We start from the raw sequence: 24,019 nt of genomic DNA, 5'->3' as shown, positions 1-24,019 counted from the left end.
TCTAGGTCTGTGTGATCCAGCTGGAATGCAGACACACTGGGTGGTGGTGGTTCATGCCTTTAATCCCAGGAGACAGAGGCCAGCCTGGTATAGAGCAAGTTTCAGGTAAAGAAAAGCTTAGGTCAGTGCAAGGTGGTACATTCCTTTAATCCTAGCACTCAGGAGACAGAGGCATACAGATCTCTGAGTTCTAGTCAGTTCTGTTCAGGCAGTTCAGTTGAGTCAGTGAACTGAGAGGCAGTGCAATGGAGTTGAGTTCCTGGCAGTTCAGTTTGTGGAATTCAGAGGCATTTTTTGCTGGGAGAGTTTTATATAGAGAGAGGCTAACGAGAAAACAAACTAGGCACAGGTGAAGACAGAATGAGCCAGAAAATGAGAAGCAGCCACAAGATTAGGACAGAGTGCTAGAGTTAGTAAGCAGAGCAATCCAGTCAGAAGCTGAGAGAAGGCAGTTGAATCAGCTTGGATAAGAGTCTGAGCCAAAACAACTGAATTGAAGCAGCCAGCAAGAGTTCAGAAAGAGCTAGAAAAGGTAAATTTATTCAGCAGTAAGTCTCAGAGGATGAAAACATTCTAGTCCTAGATTATAAGGAGGCTAGAAACTTTCAAGACTAGACCTAGGTTAACAGACAGAGGCAGTAAGCCTCTGATACAATTGCACCAGGTGAATAAAAGGTACTATAGGACTACTTCTCAGTTCAGCTGACAAATTTCCTCTTATGTCTCCTCAAAAAAAAAAAAAAAAAAAAAAGGAAATCATTAAACAGGGGGCTTCATTTTTCTATCTTCAAGACAATCCTGTCTTCTACATCCAAATCCACACTTTCTCCTGGCTTCCTTTTGTCATATGTCCATCCTGTAGTCTGTTACCTCATTTCTCTTCCTTCAGTACTCATCCCTTTCCATGGGGCTATAACCAAACACATGAAATGAACTAGTGTTTCCAGTGCTCAGGCAAACTTTTCTTAATTCTTTGAATCTTTATCTAACTATACCTGAAGCCTTTGGCATCTGTTCACAACATATCTTGAAAAAATAATTATAGTCAATCTTTGCTTCCTCTTGTTCACCTTTCCTCTGACTCACTCCCATGAGGTACAAGTAAATGAACAAAGAATCATCATTCTAGTTAATAAAGAATGACAAAAGTGTAAACAACTATGAAGCAAATGCCAAGGCATTGGCAAACATGGGGGCATCCACTTATCAACCCTAAACCAGTAAGTGAACAGTTTCAGAGGTTTTGCAGTAGCTCTAGCTAGATCCTTATCAGTTACGAGAGAAATATAAAGTTTATAGTGAAGAAGCCTGGCTGATCCCTCGTAGCCAAGATCAAGTGGTAAGTTGCCGTCTGAGCCTGAAACTTCAGCAAAGAGACACTAGGTAGAATAACTTTGGTAAGTGTCAAGATCTGCAAGATTAAGGAACAACTACACCTAAATGAGAAAGCACCCCAGCTAAACAAGGCGACTAGAATTAAAAAACAGCCAAAATTAAGATATGTTTTGTTTCATGTTAATTTGCTGGGTTTGATAACTGTGGAGTTGTTGTCCAAGCGGCTGATGCTGGGAAGCTGGATTAAAAAATGTATTAAGCTTTCTGTACTATTTTTGGCACATTTCTGTAGGTACACAGTATTTCAAAATAAAGCATTAAAAAGCCTGGAATAGATCAGAGTTTTCTGGTGACATCTTCATTAAGATTTAAACAGAAGAGCTTTGAAAGTGTTGGTTTGACTCTGAGAGCAGAAGAAAAATGAGAGGTGGACAGTTTAGCTTTGTAGAGACCTCAATCCTCTATCCAATTCAGGGGCACCGTGCTTTCATCTAGATCTCAACATCTCTCACTTTTGTACTTTCTCAGATGAGGTCATAAGGATGACCAAGAAACACATGTCACTCACTTCTTTCTGGATATATCAGGGAACCATTTGTTCAAGTCATTTTTAAGATATCAGTCTCTTAGTCCCTCATATCCATCCACCTCAGGAAATCAGCTGAGATATTTTTCTCTTCCTCTTCTTTTGAAAACATATGAATTGTCAAAAATAAAGAGTTCACAAGTCTTTTCTTCAAAGCCTGTACCCTAGACTGGTCTTTGCCATGGGTCTGAATTTGATCTCCAGATGAACTTATCTGCAGATAAAGAAGGAAAGAAATAACTGATTGCACAGAATTGACCTCTGACTTCCACACATCCTGACACACAATAATGATGATGATGTAACAATAATAATAAAAATAATAAAATTTTAACCTGTAACCTTCAGCATTATATAAGCTGCTTTGTGAGAGGGTATAAGCTAATATTACAAATATTACAAAATAAGCTGCTTTGTGAGAGGGTATAAGCTAATATTACAAGAGCATCTTGGCTTCATATATATATATATATATGATATTAAATGTTTAATAACAAGCTATTAAAAATTAAAAAATTGAAAAACAAGACCCTGACTACAGCACTTGACGATTACCATAGGGCAGTCTCACCATGGCAGATTTGACTGTGTTGAGACAGTTCCACTGGAGGTGGATTTGGCCAGTGAATCCAACTCAGTACAGCCCTAACATCTATAAATATCCCTTCTACTCCCTCCAGAGGGTTACAGCCTGTCCCGTGATTTTGTAGGATGGTTACTGAATCCAGATGGTTTTATGCCTCCCATTCTCAATACCCCCTTAGATTTCGGGGTCCTGATTCTACACATGCTGAGCATGCTTCTCCACCCATAGAAACAGACAAGACTAATCTCTTTCTGCATGAAACTCAGTGTGGGGCTCTGCTGGATAGGTTGAAGTTGGTCATCTATGAATAGCCACTTATTTGTGTTTGGTCTATGATGATAAACTTCCTTATCTTAGCAGGGTTCTAAGAGTCTTCCCTGATCTGGGTGATCTCAAGTCTTGCAAGAATCCTCACATAGCCATCAGGGTAGATTACAGGCCAGACCTTTTCCTGATAAGAAAACTGATTTGGAATTCCTAGAAATGCCCCACCCTATTAAGGATCATAGTCCAGCACTGACCTTCAATTTTACTTGGAGATTTCACCCCACCCCATAGGATAATTAAGTGCTGTATTTTCCTTCTTATGATAGACCATTAAGTATCCCAAATCCCCTGACCTCAGCGAATCAAACACATTCACCCTTGAAATCCCTCTCTATACGGGGGGTGGGATGGGGGGGGTGTATTGCTTTTGACTTCACATGAATAAAGTTTCCAGCTTTCCTACTTCAAGATTGTCTGAGATTCATCACTCATCCTCTGCCAGGTTTCTACCCACTGGGCCTGGGCCTCACTGAGCCTGGGCCTCACCAGGCCGGTGTCTTTGCTGCACTCTGAGCAGGCATGGGCCTTGCCTACACCTCTGCTATGCTCAGCACAGCAGCTTGACCAAATAGATGTAACACTCTGGTATTGCCATAAGCTTTGAAACACCAAAGCTACTGTTGCCATCTACAACCTCATGCTAAAAGAGCTAAACTATAACACTCTATGGAAAACTTTTTCCAGACCCAGCTCAGTGCACTTGGGCCTCACCCTAAGGTGTTCTAGCTACCTTTGAGAGAATTAGAACCCTTGTTCTGCATCTGGAAGATGAACTGCAGGACCCCAGCCAGAATCCAGGCCCCTGCCAAATGGAGAATAACACTGCAGACAGGTTCCACTCATCAAAATGGCTGTCTACAAAAAATTCTGAGCTGTCATGGAAGGCATGTGACTCCCATAACTAAACAGTTTTCTGGAGTACATAAAGCCATTTTATCCAGGCTCTTTTCACACATTGCTATCTCTTCTTTCTCCTACTCCTCTGTCTACCTGCCTTGGTCCTGTTGGGGTGGGGGCAGGGGGAGTACTGCTGGGCCCTTCTGCATTGCCCTGACAGATATCCCTGCCTTCTGGCTTTACTTTTAATCAAAGGGGTTCACAAAGGTATCTTGGTATCTTAGTTTGCTTTCTATTTCTGAGCAAAATAAACTTGGTGAGGAAAAGATTTATTTGGATTACACAGCCCCTTATTGAGGGAAGCCAGCGCAGGAACCTAGAAGCAGAAACTAAAGCTAAGCTCATGAAATCTCAACAACATAATCACTTACATAATGACAAGCCCAGTGAACATTACAACATGAATGATGGAAATTTCACAAGACCCCAATCATAATGAAGAGCTCTCAGCAATTAATGGCTGCTGAGAAAGAGAAGCATTGTTTTCCAAGGACAAGCTCCCTGATAGGTTACTGTCTTAGTTAGGCTTACTATTGCCATGATGAAATATCATGACCAATACAACTTGGGAAGAAAAGATTTTATTTGGCTTACACTTTCACATACCAGTCTATCATTGGAGGAAGTTTGGACAGAAACTCAAACAGAGCAGGAACCTGGAGAAATTGGCTGATGTAGAGGCCACGAAGGCATGTTGTTTCCTGGCTTCCTCATCCTGCTTTCTTATAAAGCCCAGGACTACATAGTCCAGGACTAGCACCTTCCCCATCAATCACTAAGAAAATAAATACCCTATAGGCTTGTCTACAGTCTGCTCTTTTATAGGCATTTTCTCAATTGAGTCTCTCACTTCTCTGAAGACTTATGTCAAGTTGATATAAAACTAACCAGAACAGTTATCCAATTTCAAATGGTTAGTCCTAAATAAATACACATAAGAACAAAAGTAAATGGACTTGGTAAGGTCTAGATATAGATATAGATTTCTAGGTTAGACAGATGTAGATAGATAGATAGATAGATAGATAGATAGATAGATAGATAGATGATAGATAGATAACTGATAGATAGAGGGACAGATAGATATAACTAAATAATAATTAAAGAAGAAGAGGTCAAAAATTTGAAGGGAAGCTATGGGGGAGATGGGCATGGGAGGAATTAGGGGAAAGAATGGGTGGAGACAATATCAATCCAGTACTCATGTATGAAATTTTTAATAAAAGTCATAACAAAGTATAAATCCCTGGAATTGCTCATCCTTTTAAGCTGTTCCCTTGGGCATTTGTCACAGTATTAGTTTCCAATAATCCTGGTCCTTCTTCCTTTCTTCCTGGGCCCAGAGTACTGCGTGCAATTTTCATTTGGGGGGCAAAGAAGCATAGTGGAGAACTCGATCTAGAAGCATTCCTGATATTTGCAAGAAGCACTTAGGCCACGCCAGGAAAGGTCACCCAGAGCTTTCTAGGGTTTTGGCTCTAAAGCCAAGCTTCAAAAGGCAAAGCAGCTTTATCCCTCTGCACAGTGACAGGGCCTCAATCCCCCAAATGCTGCTCTCATTCCTTCAGAACCATTTGCAGGTTGTTAGAGGCACAGAAATGGTTGCTCTATGTACAGATTGTCCTTAGCTCTTGGGCTGAATTCAAACTGAGTCTCCCTCGGGTAGCTCCTGACCCCACCCAGTAGTGTCAAATAGATTGGGGCTCAAATCCCAGCCTCACTGCTTACTGGCTTTGTGCCTTTGAGTAAGACACACAAACCTTCTGAGCTTCATAGATTCACTGCCTGCTCTTTTCCCCCTTTCTTCAGCTCTACATTAGAACTGCCCAGTGCCACCATGCCCAAATTGTATGTGGGTGCTAGGGAACCAAATTTGGCTTCTCTTGCTTACGTTGCAAGTACCTTGCCTACTGAGCCTTCTCCCCAGCCTGAACTTTAGGTTCTGAATTTTCATTTCCCCTTCCCCCAGTTAGCAGTCTACAGTAAGACACTCTCAGTGCTTAGTGAAAGGCAGCTTCCAGCTTGTGATCTAATCACCCCATCATGAGTCAAGAGGAGTCTGTATTCTGTTGTAAACCTCCTTGGATTTCTTTCTACATGACTCTTGGAGCCTCTTCGTCAAATTTATCTGGAACCCAGGAGACAATGAATGTCACCCAGTAACAGAAGCAGACAGAAGTACAGGAGACAGCAATTAAAAGCAACCCCTTGCTGCCTTAATAGGACATATGTCTCCTCTCAGATCTTCCTTCTAGCTGAGCCTGGGCAGCCATCAGTCCTAAGAACAGTCATTCCAGAGGGCTCAGCTCAGTTCACTGTGGAAATAGGTGACATTGACAATCTCAGTATGGCCTGGCCCTCCATACTTAGTAAAGCTGACTGTCAAGACCAATTCCATTCCTAAATATGGTGCAATCCACTCACAGACCTGGGAGGGTAAGGACAGCCAGATCCAGCTCTTAAGCCACTGGTTTTCAGCATAAAGGAAATTGCTCCTCAGCACAAATTGTTGAGGAACTGATAACAATCTGTTGCTGAGGTAACTATTCTTCCAAGAAGATCAAGTGTAGAAATTACTCAGACAGACAATAATGATGTAATTTTGAACCCCTTAGGCACCTGGCTGCAAGTCAAGAAGCATAGCCAAAAGCCCGTGAACATTATTTTCTTTGCTTGCAATTCTCTTAAGAGTTCAGGCATGGGAATCTTGCCCCCTTCCCCTCAGCCTTCACAGCCAGAGGGAGCAGCCGCATTTGTCACCATGCCTGGGAAAGAAAAGAGGGCCTTTGTGAAACAACTCCTGAGCCAAAGTCTCTCTCTCTCAGCTCTTGTCAATGCTCCTGCAGAGGGAAGCCCAGAGAACAGCCTGTCAGCTCTTTTCAGGGCTGAGAAAGTCAGGCTTTTTGTCACCTTGGCTAGGCTGAGGGACTTGGATCGCTGGTCATTGGCCAAGGATTTACACAGAGAGGAAAGGAAAGGGATGGGAAATGCCAGCCCTTTCGATGCTTGAGAATAAGGGACTTTTAGAGACAGAGAAGACTGAGGCAGCCCTCAGCGGAGCCGATGAGAGAGTGAGCCACTCTGTGCTCACACAGCCCAGGCCCAGGACTCTTGCTTGTCTAGAATCATCAGCAGTGGGTAAATAAAGCCTCCAGACGAGGATCTCCACAGTGAGAAAGTCACTGAGGCTGCCCCAACTCTGAAGCTCAGCTCCTCCGCACATTAATGTGTGCTGGCTCTGTCACACACAGGTTAAAAGAGTAGATTCATCTCACAGCTCTCGTCCACCTCTATCCATCCAGCTGCCAAGATCCCTGGAAGCCCAGGTACTTAGTAGCTTGTTCCAGAGGGATCTAGATCCCTTGAAGAGCAATTACAAACTCTTTGGGATAGTATTCAAAACTAGTTGATGGCAAAAAGAGAGCAGCTTTAGAATTACCCAGACAGGGGCTCGGAAGTTGAATCTCTTTCCTTTCACTTTATGTTGGTTATGTGACGGAAGTTTTCAAAGCTTGAATGACCTCTTCAATATGATGGAGTTAACAGTCCACCCAAAAAAGGTTTTAAGAATCCCAGAAGAGTCTTTAGGGTGCATGGTATTGACACACAGAGAAAGGCATGTGGTAATCAGTGGCTGCCCCCCCCAGGACCATCTAACTGACCAGGCCTTTTAGTGGCTCCCAGGATAATTATTTAGCCACCAGCTTTTTGCTTCAGTTGGTGATTCTGGATGTAGCTGTTTCTTGTCTCACGCAAACTCAGTTTCTGAAATGTTTCTGAAACATCTGTGTGCAAAGCCCATGCTGAGTTCGGGTATTGCAGAAACTGCCACTCAGGAGCTCAGGGCAGGCTGTAGGCAAGGTAAAAACAGCAGCCTAGGAAGTCAGAAGCGGGCTAGAGTACTATATAAATGAATTGTCCAAGCTCCTCCTCTGTTTCAGCAAGAATCTCAGTCCCATCCCATGCCAGGGATCTTGACGCCAGGCAGGCAGAGCAGCAACCCTGTATACTGTTAAGTCACAGAGCCCACGTAGGACACAAGCACTGGAAAACTCATCTGCATCAAGAACTCAGCAGACTTCCAGTTCTGTCACTAGTCCCAAGAGGCTCCAGGAAGCCTTGGGCAGGGATTCGATGCATGCGATTTCCAGGGGTGGGAGGTGTCTTCACATAGGCACTCTGGAACAGCAACAGGACTGAGATGGGTATATGAGACAGCAGAGCCCTGCTTCTGTGCCACCTGCCAGTAACTCTGGGTTCCAGAGGATGTGGGTCACAGTAGGCATAAGGTTATTTTTTTTAACTATTGTATATTGATAGAAAATTAAGGTTTAACTATTGTTTGATTATTATACACAAGCAGTGCATTTAAAATGAGATGTAAAATTCTAGTTTTATGGTTCTCATAATTGTTCTTATTTGTGTAGATTGTTAATGTTAGAGAAGAAGACAGCTTTTTTTTTTTTTTTTTTTTTTTACAAAAAGAGGGACATGTGATGGAAATTTCAGCATCTTTAAAAACTCAGTTGTGTTATGAGAATGTGTTTTTGTTTTGGTCCCATGTGTGGGATGTGGAAAGGCTTTATCCACGGCTGGAAACAGACAGGTGTGGGGAGTGGTCTTCATCAGATGAAATCAGACTCATGAAGACGACCTAATACAAGGGGCTTTTTGTCAGCCGGAAAACAGCCTTGTTTGGACTCTGAGAACATATAAATTGTTAAGCCTGGAAATCGCTGAAGGCAAGGATCATTTAGTCTGCAGAAATTTTCCAGCATGCAGGGGCCACCATTCCCTAGAATGGCCTGAAGTGAATACACAGGTTCAATTTAAAGGCAATTGGGGGGATTTCCAGAAGGAGTGAGGTAACCTTGTATTTGACTGGTTAGTAGTGACTCAGGAGGTCACTACTAATTGGGTGGGGAGGGTTTAGGATTGGCTAAACATTTAGGAACTTTCCAGAGTTGCTAAGGGCTTTCCTTCAGGTTTGCTGAATCATTATACTTAGCTCAACTCCGTGTGCTAACCTTTAAGCTGATCAGCTGCCTTCAAGCTACGGCTTTTCTCTTACAATATTATTTATTTATTTCATCTCCGAGTCTGACACAAGGACAGCAAGAAGGGTTATGTAATTTGTTGAATTTTCTTAAGCTAATAGACGGATTTTTCATTCATCTCTGAGCTCATGCCGATTGGTACATTTATGTCTAATACGCAACATACCATAAGTAATTCAAAATTCCTCAAGAAAGAGTAGGGCATTTTTTTTTCTTGCTTCCTTCTGTCAATTTACCATCTCTGAGTGGGTTTCAGGAAATGAATTTATTCAAGACTTAACAAATATTTATGGAGTATCTAATACCATTCCCACCCTGGCACTTGGATGCTGTCCCAGTCAGTGCATCAGCAGGGATGGAGCTCTGACTTTATTTATAGGCTGGGAGGCTAAGCGACGTCTCTCTTCCAACCCTGAGGTGCAGGCTGCCAAGTGACTGCTCTGAAAATCAGAGTCTCTGAAGGCTTCCTAAGAAAGCATATGGATGCAGGATGGCTTTTTGACAGTTGCACTTAGAATGCGGTTTACGCTATCCCTCCTTCTAAACTCCTCAGAGCCCACTTGTTCTTCCAGAATGTTCCACAGATCAGCTCAGAAAAGGGCTCTTTCTAGACAGCAGGAAGGGGCAGAAGGTCCAAAAACTGGACAGAAGATCTTCTGGGTACCAATGCAGGAGCCCTTCTGTGAGGAAGGGCCTGGGCCTCCTTGTCAAGTTACTTCAAGGTCTTTCAAATTCTACCTTAGTCCTCTGGAAAAGAAATATGGACTTCTTGCTTGACTTTTCACTTCTGTGTTTCTGAGATGGAAAACAACACTGTGGTGTGTAGCCTTTAATTTTTTTAAACCTACTTTATTTGGGGTTCCTTTAGCCTCTACCTCCCTTCCAATCTCCTCACCCAAGGTAGAAGAGAAAGAAGGTTAATAGGAACAGGGGATATAGACCTCTAGGTGTAGTTGCTTGGGGAAATTCTACTCTTCATTGTCACGATATCCATCAGTCTAGCAAACCAGCAAACCAACAACAGAGGCAAAAGCAGCAGCAGAACAAATCAGCAATCCAGCAATCCAGCAATCCAGCAATCCAGCAATCCAGCAATCCAGCAATCCAGTAATAGCAAAAGCAGCAACAAGGACCACCAGCAGCAACAATTTCCTTGAAGCTTTCTCCAAAGCAGTCTTTCTCTCTCTCTCTCTCTCTCTCTCTCTCTCTCTCTCTCTCTCTCTCTCTCTCTCTTCCCTACCCCACTGTTTATCAGCTGACAGAGATCATGCAAGGCTATGGATATCAGCTATGGATAAAGCATTCCCAAATCCCACCCTTGGGGTTACAACAAAACCATATGTACATAACATAACCCAAACTTCCACTGCACTGATGGGGTTAGGAGTGCATTAAATTTTCAACATACCATCAGGAGTTTCAGTGGGATCTGTGGTTTAAGACATAGGTTTGGACATTGCTGATAAAATTTTGAAAAAGGTACAAACTTCCTCCTTACCCATTCCCTTGTCTCAGCCCCCAACTCCTGCAGGCATTTCCTGGGAATCTTCAGGCCATTCCTGTTAGGGAAGCAGGTAGACTAAGTGAAAATCACTTTCCCTCTTCTGTAAATCCAACCCCCCAAGTCTCATCCCCAATTCTGCCCAGACCACCTGCTGCAGCCTCCACTTGCTCTATGCCCCCCCCCTCCAAAGAATCACACACTTGTTCTTCAACATTCCTCCAGACTCATCCTGTTATCCCAGGCCCCAACTCCAGCAGACATTTCTTGTCAACACCCGGGAAACAGGTGAGTGACCTTCCGATCTGCATTTTCTTTTCTTCAAATTTAATCTTCTTGTGCCATACTCAGCTTTGTGGCAGAGAGTTGTTGTGGCCTCTCCTCTCTCTTTGTCCCCATTCCTAGGAGAATAAGTAGATTCTAGTGGCTCACCCTTTCTTCCCTCTTGTGGACCTGATCGGCACCCCTTCTAGCCCACCTGCATTCCTAAGTGTCAGTTTCCAATACCTAGAAACACGTTCTATCCTGAACTTCCAGTGGCCACATAAGGCAGGATCTCATAAGCATCCCCTACCAGGCAACCCACAGCCATCACACTCTCCTACAAACCACAGAGTCAAGGAATAAACAGCGTCCCAACAAAGTCAACACCAGATATCAGCACCTAGAATTACAGACTTCCAAAAGCCAGAAGCCTAAATATCAGTGTACAAACAACCATTAACAGCCAGTGTTATAAATCAGATGTCCCAACCTGCCTTTTAGCAACTCATCACCCTCTACACAGCCACATGTGGTACATTTCCACTGTTGCTAATGTTAGGATTTTGGAAACAAACCTGCTTCTGGGTTGCCTAATAACCTATGATGTCATCATGTGTCGCCCACCAGGTGACCACACCTGGAAGGCATGGTTACCTTTTGCCCCTTAAAGGGACAACCCAACACGTGGTCTCCCTCTCTTGATGTCTCTTGCCCTCTTCCCTTTCTCTTGGCCCTCTCCCCTTTCTCTGTCAGGGCACCCCTCTCTCTCTTTCTCCCCATCATGTCCTGTTCTCCCTTCTCTCTCTCTCTCCATCTCCACCTAATAAACCTTATAAGATCTGTTGTATGCCCAATTGTCATTATTTAATATGTCCCATAATCTTACATTTGGTGCCATGACTTGGATGGGTTCTTCTGGCTCAGCCAAAAACCCTCTTGGCCTTCTAGAAAACAATGGATTTGTACAACAGATCTCTTCTTTATCTATGCCTACAAATCTTTACTTTTCTCACATGCAGGCGTGAACACATTTGTCCCGTTGCCTGCTACAGGCCTGACAGCAGTGGGGGCAGCCACTGGGGCTTGTCCCCTGCCAGTTCACCAAGCCCCAAGCTCCGGGCACTCCCTCATTGCCAAAATCGACTTGGTACTCCAAGTCTGGGGGACTGGCACAGAGCAAAAATTGACTTGGTAAAATCACATGCCACTTCAGGTAAGAAATGACTGGGAAATCCATACATAGATTTGCACAATTGCCCAAGCTACCTTGAGCGAGATTTTAAATCTCCCACGAGAAAATTGCTGTCATGTTGGTTTTGGGAGGAAATGAGTGGGACCATAGCTTCACTATCGACTCCACGTGACTTTGCCGCCATTTTGACTCAGGGCAATTTGGCTCTGCCTTGCCATGTGCTGGTCCCTCCCTCACTCCTGTGTCTTTCAAAATTCTGACTACTCTAAGATGTTATTTCCAAGCTTTAAAAAAATATTTTCTTCCTGATTTCTGTAGACTTTGCTCTTTATATATATATATTTTTAAATGCTTTAAATTCTTAATCTAATGCTTTATATAATCTTCTCATTGGGTTTGCATTTACAAGACTTCCTTAATCATAACTGTTTATTTTATCTTCTTTTAGACTAGTCCTCAACAACAAGTCTCATTTTAAATTGGTATGGATTTTTATAAAAATTCAAAGTTACATTTTACTATCTATAATTCAACCCTGCTTCAAACTAAATTTCATATAATAATAAAATTTCAAAGTTATAAATATCTATTCAAATTAAGTTGGTTTAAAATGTACGTCTAACTGCTTATGTCTTTTCTATTCCTGGATTAATAAATGGCTGTTGCTGTTTCTCCTGTCATGTGCTGCCTATGATCCGGATTCACCATTAGGCTTTCTGGCTAATAGGTTTGGTTTAATAAATTCAAACGTAATTTCAAAATTGCTTTATGTTGTTCTACTAAATTGTTGGTTTTAAAACTCATAACTCAGGTTATATACAGCATTTTACCAATATTTTAAATTAAGATCTATTAATTTTAGAGGATTTATTTATGTTAAAACTTGGTCATTGTGCTGTATCTCTACTATTAAAAGGTTAAAAATATGCTTGGTCTTATTTTCTAAAAATGGTATTATTATTAATCTATAATATAGCCTAGACTTTTATAAGCTATAAACTTTTTATATACTAAATCCTACAAAAAAAAACTCTTGTGCTCTCACTTTAATAGACTATATTTATGAATGTTAAGGTTTCAACTTAGCAAGGACAAAACCTAAAGTCCTAATATTTAATGGTTAACGAATACAAGTTAATAGTCATCTCATAAATGTCCAAATATATATTTATAGTCCTACAGATTCAAACATGATCTCACTGCATTTTTTTTTTCAATGCAGTTTATTCAGGAACCTTGAACAATCATCTGACCCTGGGTAAAGCCAGCCCACTTTAAATAGCCTCTGGGTAGCCAACCTCAGCATGCCACGTGGGCAATGCAGATAGGTCCACATACATGGAAGCAAGCCAGATCCTCAGCCTTAGCCAAATGTGGAGTTGTTTGTGACAGAGAGCACTCACCATCGGGAAGGTGGAAGGCGGAAACCAGCTCCATCTTTCAGGCGCGGCATTACGCAGTTCTCTACAGTTCCTCCTTTTTGTTTTGGACGCATCAGGCAAGAGTAGAGGTCTGATCTCTGATATTAGAAATAAATTGGGACTTTGTACTGATGTTCATTTAGGTGTCATCCACCCAAAGAGCATCAGACCCGTCCAATACCTTTTTCTCAGAGGCGGGACCTGGGGCATCAACCCCCATGCAATCAGACATGCTCTTCTTCTGAGGATAGTCATTGAGTCACCATATAGGAGTTGGTAAATAATAATAATAATAATAATAATAACCTTCCCGACAGGCTCATCCAGAGCAATGACTATGCTCCAGACCTTAGCTGTTGCTCTGAGGCTGCTGGCATTCCCTCACAAAAAACAAGAGGTCTGCAGTGCCCCATCCCACCAGGGTATAACCAAAAGTCAGTTCTACCAGGTGACTGTTTCAAATACAGCCAAAGGGGACACTGGTCCCACTGCTGCCTCAACAAGCCACACACTGCCTGCTAGCAGCCTGTTCTCTGGAAATCAAAATGCTCCCAAGCAGGCTTGTCCTCTGTGCCCAGCCATGGAGGTTCAACCAGTACAAGAACCATAGACACTTCCAGCCTTCTAGCTCCTTGGCCTGGCAGAGGACAAATAAATGGTTCCTTGATTCAGCCACCTCCACCAGCCTTGCCCAGCCCAGGTCTGTTTTGGCCTCACAATGGGTTCCCATGGACATGTTGACAACTTCTGTGTTGGGAGACTTCAGATGCCTTCCCAGTTCTCTTCATATGCAGGAGACCAGACCTTAAGCCTAAGTCAAAGTTGCTATTGTCAGGCCTAAATACAATATACCTTGTTGCCAGACTCAAGAAACAGGCCTAAATGTAACTTTTCACCATCCCTTTATTTAGCTGAAGGATAATAATTGTTCACAGCAGTCTCATCTATGTCTCATGGTAAATAACTAGATACAAAGGCTCCCCTCAAATATTATTTGAGAGTCTAACAAAGCGTCTTAAGGTTGGCAAATGCAAGTTATAAATATTTGAGGGTCTAAGAAAATGTTTTAAGGTTGGTAAATACAAATTATAAAGGTTATAAGGTCTAAGGTGATTTAAGAAATCCTAAATAGGTAAAATTACTTAATAGTTCCTCCTGTTCCTATGCTACTATTATATTGACTGTCCAAAACTTTGACCTTTATCAATAGAGCTCTAATTTATTACTCTAACTCTAATTCAAAAACATTCCACTAAACCACCCACTATCATGGTTCCAAGCTCAAGATTTTAAATCTCCATAATGTATGCTTATACTAAAAGTTAAGATTAAATGAGTTTCCCTTCTACTTCATGAAAGGCTTCTGCCTTTTCAGAGCTCACCTTAAAGAATGCTTATGCTGTTAACACAAGTGTGTATGTCAACTGCTTTTTCTACAATGTACATTTCAGAGCAAATTACAGTTGTGATGCTGTAATGTGATTACAGGCCCAGGACAAGCAGCTCCAGGTTCTCCCAGTTGTGATGCTAATATGTCTAAAGTTTTATCCCCTTTGTAAAACTTTGTAAAAACAAGAGTAATCCTTGTAAGCTGCAGAAAACCATCTGAATCCACCTCTCAGGTCAATTGGGCTCCACATAAGTACTGCACTTATTACCCATCTCAGAAGGTGGGATTTCTCCCCTTTTCCTGGTTTTGGGACTCCCCTTTACTGGCTACCAGATTGCTGTCTGCTACATGCAACACTGGCTGGATTGGTGAGTTCTCCTCATTGGCCAGCCACTGGATTGGTGAGTTCAACTCGTTTATCAGCATAAAATGCCTCTCTTGGTAGGGGAAGTTTGACTGTTGGACATCCAGCAACTTCCTCCTATTTTTGAAACGAAGAGAACTCTCCCCTTAGCCATAGTCTTCACTAGCTACGGTTGACCCTTGGCTGACCTACATCTAGGGCTTCCTTTTCCCGTGGGAGAGCTTCCCACATGCACAGTCCCTTCTCTCCCCCTCATGCAAGGCACAGGAAAATCCTCGCACTAGGTGGACTGTGCTCTCTCAGGCAACTGTGCCCCTGGTCTCTGGCCAAAAGCTGATGATCTATTGGACCAGGTCAGACCATCTCTACTGAGTCATACCTTGCCTTTGGGATGCCTTTGGACAGTCACTGGCTTCTCTGCCTACCAATGAGAAATGCCCAGATGCCTGTTCCTCCAGATTCTCCTCTGGGATGTCTTCTGAAGAATTTCAGGTTTCTACACCTAGTGCCTGCTAGCACTAGGGCCTCTAAGTTTACATACTTCTGTAACCAAACCTCACCTCAATGACAGATCCAGAGCAAAGCCTTTTTAATTACTGCCAGTGATTGGGTAAATGAAGGTCCCCCCAGGTAAATGGAGGTTCCCATGTTCAAGTCTCGTTGATCCAAACCTTCCACCTCTGTTTGCTCTCCCAAAAGTTTTAAATATACACCTAAAGGATTTTCTCGATAACCTACTTAACTTTATCTTTTGCCTATATATGTATTTCAGTGTCCTGCCAGACACAGATGTTTCCTACATCCACAACAGCATCAAAACAACCACCACAAGTGTTCAACTCTGACCTCACAGACTTCCATCTAGCTGGACCTGCACTTTCCCTCCCAGCCATGGATGTTCTTGCAGACCCTGGACAGCATCAAAGCAGCCTGTTCTTACTGGACTTGGCCAGCATTTCAGCCTTTTGGCCTCCCTACAGCGCCCTCAGTGTCAGCAGGAAGTAGCCAGAAGAAAATCGACGCCCGCCCGTTATTCACTTATTAACAAAAGGCTGGAATGGTGTGCTTCAGGCCCAGGACAAGCAGCTCCAGGTTCTCCCACCATCCCTACCTGCTGCCTTGCATGGCTGGCAACTCTCTACTGACAATCCTCTACCCTAAATTTTCCAGGGCAGAGACTTCTCTTCCTTTTTGACCATGTAATCTGGACATTTTGTTGCTATTATTTCTTCTTTCTCTCTTAACCCCTTGCATGACAACCACGAGCTGCTTCCAATGAACCTAAATTCATATACTTTAACTTACCTTACATGAGAAGCAGCCCAAGTTCCTAATTTTTTAATTATAGAAAAAGGGAGGAATGTTAGGATTTTGGAGCCAAACCTGCTTCTGGGTTGCCTAGTAACCTATGATGTCATCATGTGTCACCCTCCAGGTGGCCACACCTGGAAGGCGTGGTTACCTTGCCCCTTAAAGGGACAAGCTGACACATTGTCCCCTTCTCTTGGTCTCTCTTGCCCTCTTCCCCTTCTCTTGGCCTCTCTTGGCCCTCTCCCCTTTCTCTGTCAGGACATCCCCCCTCTCTTTCTCCTTATCATATCCTGCTCTTCCTTCTCTCTCTCTCTCTCCATCTCTAACTAATAAACCTTATAAGATCTGTTGTATGCCCAAACGTCATTATTTAATATGTCCCATAACCTTGCAGCTAAGAGTTTCACAGCAACACATGCCCCCCTTTAAAAGGTCCTGGCTACCCCAGATCACACACATACACTCTCTCTGTATGTCTTGTTTGTTCTCTGTCTCCCAGTCTCTCTTTTTGTCTCTGTCTGTCTTTGTCTCTCTGTCTCTGTCTCTCTCTCATGCTCTTGCTCTAAGACTGTCCTTACCTCTCCTCCCTCCCCCAATAAACCTCTTGCATTTATTTCTGTTGCATGGTATGATCTCTCAGCAGCACACCTTGGCCCCAAACCAGACAAAGGTACTTTTCACTGCTTTGTTCTAACAGCCAAGACAATATATCTTCCCTAAAGTCCAGAAACCCTACTACAGAAGGTCCTGGGCAATGCAGCATAGCTGAAGTATAAGACGAGGATTTCAAAAATAGCCTTTACAAATATTAGAGGCCTTTAAAGAGGAAATGAATAAATAATTTATAGAAAATTATGAAAATGCAAACAGTAGAATGAAATGAATAAGAGTTTAAAGCCTGAAAGTGGAAATAGAATCAATAAGAGATTATTGATTTAATTCAATTATTTGTTTGTGGTTTTCCTGGCTTTATTTTTTATTATTCTTTTTTAAATTCACTTTATATCTCAATCATAGCCCCCTCCCTCCTCTCTTCCTGTTACCACTTCTCTCCCTTTTCTCCTATCCCACCTCCCCTCTGGTTTTCTTTAGGAGGTTTATTCATTTCCTCTTTAAGAACCTCTACCATCTTCATGTAGATGGGTTTAAGGTCTTTTTCTTGTGTTTCAGAAATATTGGAATATTCAGGGCTACGGTAGAATAACTGGGCTCCAATGGATACATATTGTTCTGGCTGCTATTGTTTTTGTTTATTTTTAGTTTTTTTAAATTTTTTTTACTATTAATTACACTTTATTCATTTTGTATTTCCCCATAAGTCCCTCCCTCCTCCCCTCCCAGTCCCACCCTCCCTCCCCCTTCCTCATCTATGCCCCTCCCCAAGTCCACTGATAGGGGAGGTCCTCTTCTCCTTCCTTCTGATCTTAGTCTATCAGATCACCTCAGGAGTGGCTGCATTGTCATCTTCTGTGGCCTGTTAAGGCTGTTTCCCCCTCAGGGGGAGGTGATCAAAGAGCAGGCCAATCAGTTCATGTCAGAGGCAGTCCCTCTTCCCTTTACTATGTAACCCACTTGGACACTGAACTATCATGTGCTACATCTGTGCAGGGGTTCTAGGTAATATCCATGAATAGTCCTTGGTTGGAGTATGAGTCTCTGGGAAGTTCCCTGTGTTCAAGTTTTCGGTTCTGTTGCTCTCCTTGTGTGGTTCCCGTCCTCTCCAGCTCTTACTATTTCTGATGTCTAGGCATCTGGGTTTGGGGCGATAGAGGTTTAGGGGATGATTTCTTGGAAGGGGTAAGGAGGGGATAGTCTACGAGATCCACAGGAGGAGAGAGGTTGGCTGCACCTGGGAGGAGCCTGAGGAATTGTGTCTGCTGAAGGAACAGAGAACAAAGGGGATCTGTGGGCAGGCTACTTAGTTTTTTGGCAGGCATGGGCTGTGGTTGAGCAAGGGCTGTCCAACTGAGCTGGAAGCTGGGACACAGTAAAAATTCAGAGGAGGGAATCCAGGAGAGGATGGTCTGTGGGGTGCACAGGTGGCACAGAGTTGGGGGGAGGAAGGATACAGCTGGTGTTCTGTTGCTGCACCAAGGACAAGCTTGAAGGATCAGGTCTGCTGGGGGGACAGAGAGATTAGAATCAATAAAGAAAACCAAACTGAGAAAAAACTGAGAAGGAAAAATTTAGGAACTCAAAACAGAAACCTCAAAAGCAAAACTCATCATCAGAATATAAGAGATGAAAAAGAAAATCTCTGGTGCTGAAGTTGAGATAGAAGAAATGGATACCTCAGTCAAAGAAAATGTTAAAGCATAAATAAACAGACAAACAAACAAACAAACAAACAAATAAATAAATAAATAAAAACAGGTACAAAACATCCAGGAAATCTGGGAAACTATGAAAAGACTAACACTATGAATAATAGTCATAAAAGAAAGAGGGGAAACCCAGATCAAAGGTACAGAAAATATTGTCAACAAAATCATAGAAGAAAATGTGCCTAGCCTAAAGAAAGAGATGCCTATAAAGTACAAGAAGAATAAAGAATAAAAAAAAAAAACCTAGAAAAGAAATTCCTTTCAGCACATAATAATCAAAACATTGAATGCATAGAACAAAGAAAGAATATTAAAGCTTTGAGGGAAAAAGCCAAGTAACATATAAGGGCAAATTTACTAGAATAACATCTGACTTCTCAATGGGGACTCTAAAAACTAGAAAGGCCTAGACAGATTGCTACAGGCTCTAAGAGACCACAGATGCCACCCCAGACTAGTATACCCAGCAAAACTTCAAATTACAATAGATGAAGAAAGACATTCCATGATAAAACCAAATTCAAGCACTATTTATCTACAAACCAGCCCTACAGAAGGCACTAGAAGAAAGACTTCTAGGTGAAGCGGTTAACCTCACAAAGAACAAATAAACCCATACCAGCAAATCAAAAGATAGGGAAACACCCACAGACTACCACTACCATACCACCAACACTCCCATGACAACAACAACAGCAAAATAACATGAATCAACACTGCTTGCTGATAACTCTCAGTATTGATGGTCCCAATTTCCCAGTGAAAAAAAGAAACATACTAACAAAATGTATGCATCCAAAAAACACATTTTAACACCAAGAATAGGCATCATATAAGTATAAAAAAAATGAAGAAAGATATTCCAAGCAAGTGGACCTAAGAAGCAAGCTGGTGTAGTTCTTTTATTTAATATCTGACAAAAGAGGCTTCAAACCAAAACTAGTCAGAAGAGATGGGGAAGGCCACTGCATAATCATCAAAGGGAAAACATTTGCCAAGAGCACATTGCGATTATTATTGTGCCCAAGCACAAGGGCACCCAAGTTCATAAAAGAAACGCTACTACAGCCTAAATGCCATATGGATCCTTGTGCACTGAAAGTGGATGACATCCCGCTTGCCAACTGACTGGTCGTCTACACAAAAACTAAACAGAAATGCTAGGGCTAACTGACATAAACCAAATGGACCTAATATATATCTAAAGAACATTTTGCCCAAATACAAAAGAATATACCTTCTAGTAGCTCATGCAACTTTCTTCAAAACTGACCACATTTTTGGACACAGAGCAAGTCTCAGCAAATAACATGAAAATTGAAATAATACCCTGCATCCTATCTTACCACCATACATTAAAGCTGGGTATCAACACAAAGTAACAAAAACCTACAAAGTCATAGAAACTGAAAGAAAAAAAGGGTCAAGAATTTAAAACTTTCTAAAACTGAATGGAAATGAAAACACAACATATCCAAAATTATGGGACACAATGAAGGCAGTTCTAAGAGGCAAGTTCATAGCACTAAGTGCCTACAGGAAAACATTGAAAAGAGCTCATGCTAGTAATTTAAGAGTACACCTGAAAGCTCTGGAACAAAAAGAAGAAATAACACTCAACTGAAAGAGACAGCAATAAATAATCAAACTCAGGACTGAAATCAATAAAATACAAACAAACAAACACAACAAAAAGATTAGAAGGAATCAATGGAATGGAATAAGTTCTTTGAAAAAAATCAGTAAGGTTGACAAACCCTTAGCCAAATTAACTAAAAGGCAGAGAGAGCCAAAATAACAAATTAGAGATGAAAGGGAGACATAAAAACAGACACCCAGAAAATCATAAGGACATAATTTAAAAACACATACTCCAGTAAACTGAAAATACTTAAGAGAAATGGATTTTTTTTCTTGATACATATACCACTTATCAAAGTTAACTCAAGATCAAAAAAGCAACGTAAACAGACCTATAACACCTAGTGAAATAAAAGTAGCCATTAGAAGTGGCCCCCACCCCCAAAATAAAGCCCAGGGCCAGATGGTTTCAGCCCAGAATTCTACCAGACTTTCAAAGAAGAGCTAATACCAACAGTCCTCAGATTATTCCACAAATTAGAAACAGAAAGAGCATTGCCCAATACATTTAACAATGCTACAGTTACCCTGATACCTAAACTGCATAGTGGTCCAATAAGGAAAAAGAATTAAAGATCAATTTCCCTTATAAATATGGAAGCAAAAATTCTCAGTAAAATACTTGAAAATTGGAGCCAAGAGCTGAAGCAGAAGTTTCTGGTTTCTTTGGAAACTCGGTTGTGTTTTCTGTTTTCATCCCACATGTAGGATGTGGTAATAGCCCCTTGCCTATTAATCTCCTACCTAACGTCCGGATATGGGAAGGGAGGTTGAAGCATTTAAGAACATTAAATAGAGTAGGTGTTTGAAACATCTAAGCATACAGATGGTGCCCATACGTGGCTTAGACATAATGGGGAACTTAGTTTCTAATGCTGTAGAGGACACAGCCTGTTTTGATGGGAAAAAAAATACTGTTTAAGGAGGGCAGCAAATGGTGTCTGCTGCTACTGGATCCTCTCCCACTTTGCATCCAGAAGGGATTTTCTGGTTTTGCTTCTCCTTCCTATATTCCAATTTTTGTATTCCAATTCCTATACTCCTTTTTAAAGGATGGAAAAACTACTAAACAATTAGAAAAGTTACAAGTGGATATGGAGGGGGCTGAGAAACAAAAAGTGGATGATACAAGAAAACTGGAAGTGTCACTCAATTCTCTCATTTTAGAAAGATTTGAAAGTTAGCTGTGTACCAAGAGAGTTTGTGCATAGAGGCACTTGGAAAACAAAAAGTACCAGAGAGGAGAGAGAGTTCTGCCCTGGTGTCTGGGAGTGGGAATGTCCTGCAGGATGAATGAGGAAAACAAACTAGGATGGAAGGCAGATTGCTGCCCCACACTGCTCCACTCATTGCCAGGAACCCAGGGCACCTGTGTAAGGCAAGGGGCCAGGAAGAACAGGATGCTGTTCAGGGAAGAAGGGTTAATGCTGAGCCAAGTGTCCCATCAGAGTAGTTGTCTGGGGCTGCCCAGGCACCATCAGCCTTCCCACTCTGTGCAGCCTATGCCTGCAAAGGATGGTGGTCACGCGTATGGTGAGATGACATGGTATCCAATAGACATGCTAAAGCATTTTTAAAGAGTCTATTGTATGGTATGGAATTAATTCATTATTCATTAAACAAATATTAAGTAACTGGGCTATGAAAAAAAAAAGACTAATTGGCCAGGATCAAAGTGATTGGTATCAGCGATGCTAAAAGCTGGTCAGCAATTACAATGGCTATCATGGTGGAGGGTTGAAGCCATGAAAATGGAACAACGAAATATGTCAAGGAGGATAAATGTTAAAGACCAACTGTTTGGTGAAGGGTGTTTATGCTGACTTACCAGAACAAATCCAGTCTGATGATGTCATTGAACAGTGTCACTCTGCAGCTTTAAAAGCTTGGGATAATGGTTGGGGAGCCTGGGAAATATCTACTTCATTTACTAAGATAATACAAGGCCCAGGAGAAGCCTTCACTGACTTCTTACAGAGATTAACCTCAGCTATAAATAAAACCATATCAGACTCTAATACCAGACAAGTGTTGATAGAGCTCAGGGTGTTTAAAAATACAAATATTAAGAAACTAATCAAGAGAGAGGACTCTGACTAAAATGCTCAATCCCCATCCTGAAAGGCAAAGAGGATAGACATCAGAAGAAGAAAGCAGGAAACAACCTAGGAACCTGCCACAGAGGGCCTCTGAAAGGCTCTGCCTTGCAGACTATCAAAGCAGACACTGAGATTGTATAGCCAACTGTTGGGCAGAGTGCATGGAATCTTATGTAAGAAGTGGGAAATAGTAGGTTATGGAGAGGACAGGAACCCCACAAGGAGATCAAAAGAACCACAAGATTTGAACACAGGGGTTTTCCCAGAGACCCATACTCCAACCAATACCAGGCATGGAGATAACCTAGAACCCCTGCGCAGATGTAATCCATGGCAGTTTAGTGTCTAAGTGTATAGTAGTGGATAGAGGGACTACCTCCAACACAATCTGACAGGCCTGCTCTTTGATCACCTCCCCCTGAGGGGAGAGCAGTCTTACCAGGCCACAGAAGATGACAATGGAACCACTCCTGATGTGATCTGGTAGACTAAGTTCATAAGGAAGGAGAAGAGGACCTCCCCTATCAGTGGACTTGGGGAAGGGCATGCATGAAGAAGGGAGAGGGAGGATAGGATTGGGAGGGGAGGAGGGAGGGGCTTATGGGGGGATACAAAGTGAATAAAGTGTAAAAAAATTTTTAAAAAAAGAGAAAAAAAACAATAAAAAGAAGAGAAAGCTTAAAAAATAAAAATAAAAAAAAATACAAATATTGAATGTAAGAGAGTAATGAGCATTCCCAGTAGACCAAAGGATGAGACAACTGATACTCGCTCTCAGGAGCATCATGCCAATATCATAAGACAAGTCATAGCTAGAAATCTCAGAAATCAGGTCCCCAGTGTTTTAACTGCAGTGAATTTGATCATTTCCAAAGAAACTGTAAAGCTGGAAGCTTCAGAACTCAAAATAGCAGGTGAACTGACTCTAGAGAATATGGTATTCACAGAGGAGAACAAGCCGTTTTTGGCTGCAGTGAAGTGCAAAAACTTGCAAGGTTTTGTAGCCACTGTAGCAAGGGAAAACATTGGTCTAGGGATTGTAATTGTAGCTCTCCCATGCTCATGGATCAGTAGTATTAATATAGTAAAAAAAAAAATGTTTTTGGTCATCCTACCAAAAACAATCTACAGATTTAATGCAATGCTCATCAAAATTCCAACACAATTCTTCATAGAACTTGAAAGGACATGTGAAAACACAAAAGTCCCAGGATAACTGAAACAATCCTGAATAATAAAAATATCTGTTAGAGGTATCATCATTCTCAATCTCAAACTGTACTACAGAGCTATAGTAATAAAAACTGCATGGCATTTGCATAAAAACAGACATGTTGATCAATGGAATCCTATTCAAGACCCAGTTAAAAATCCACACAGCTAACTATGGACACCTATTTTTTTATTTTTTATTTTTTATATAAAGAAGCCAGAAATACATAGTGGACAAAAAGCTTCCTCAACAAATGGTGCTGGTCAATCAGGCTGGCGGCCTGCAGAAGAATGCAAAAAGATCCCTACTTACCACCCTGTACAAATCTCAACTCCAAATGGAGCAAAGACCCCAGCATAAGACCAAATACACTTAATGTGACGGATGAGAACACGCGGAATAACCTTGAATTCACAGGCACAGAAAAAATACTCTCTGATCAGAACACCATTAACACAGCCACTAAGATCAACAATTAATAAATAGGACCTAATAAAACTGAGACACTCCT

Source organism: Meriones unguiculatus, chromosome 1 (genome assembly GCF_030254825.1).
Source record: "Meriones unguiculatus strain TT.TT164.6M chromosome 1, Bangor_MerUng_6.1, whole genome shotgun sequence".
Taxonomy (NCBI): Eukaryota; Metazoa; Chordata; class Mammalia; order Rodentia; family Muridae; genus Meriones; species Meriones unguiculatus.
This window is presented reverse-complemented; position numbering follows the sequence as displayed.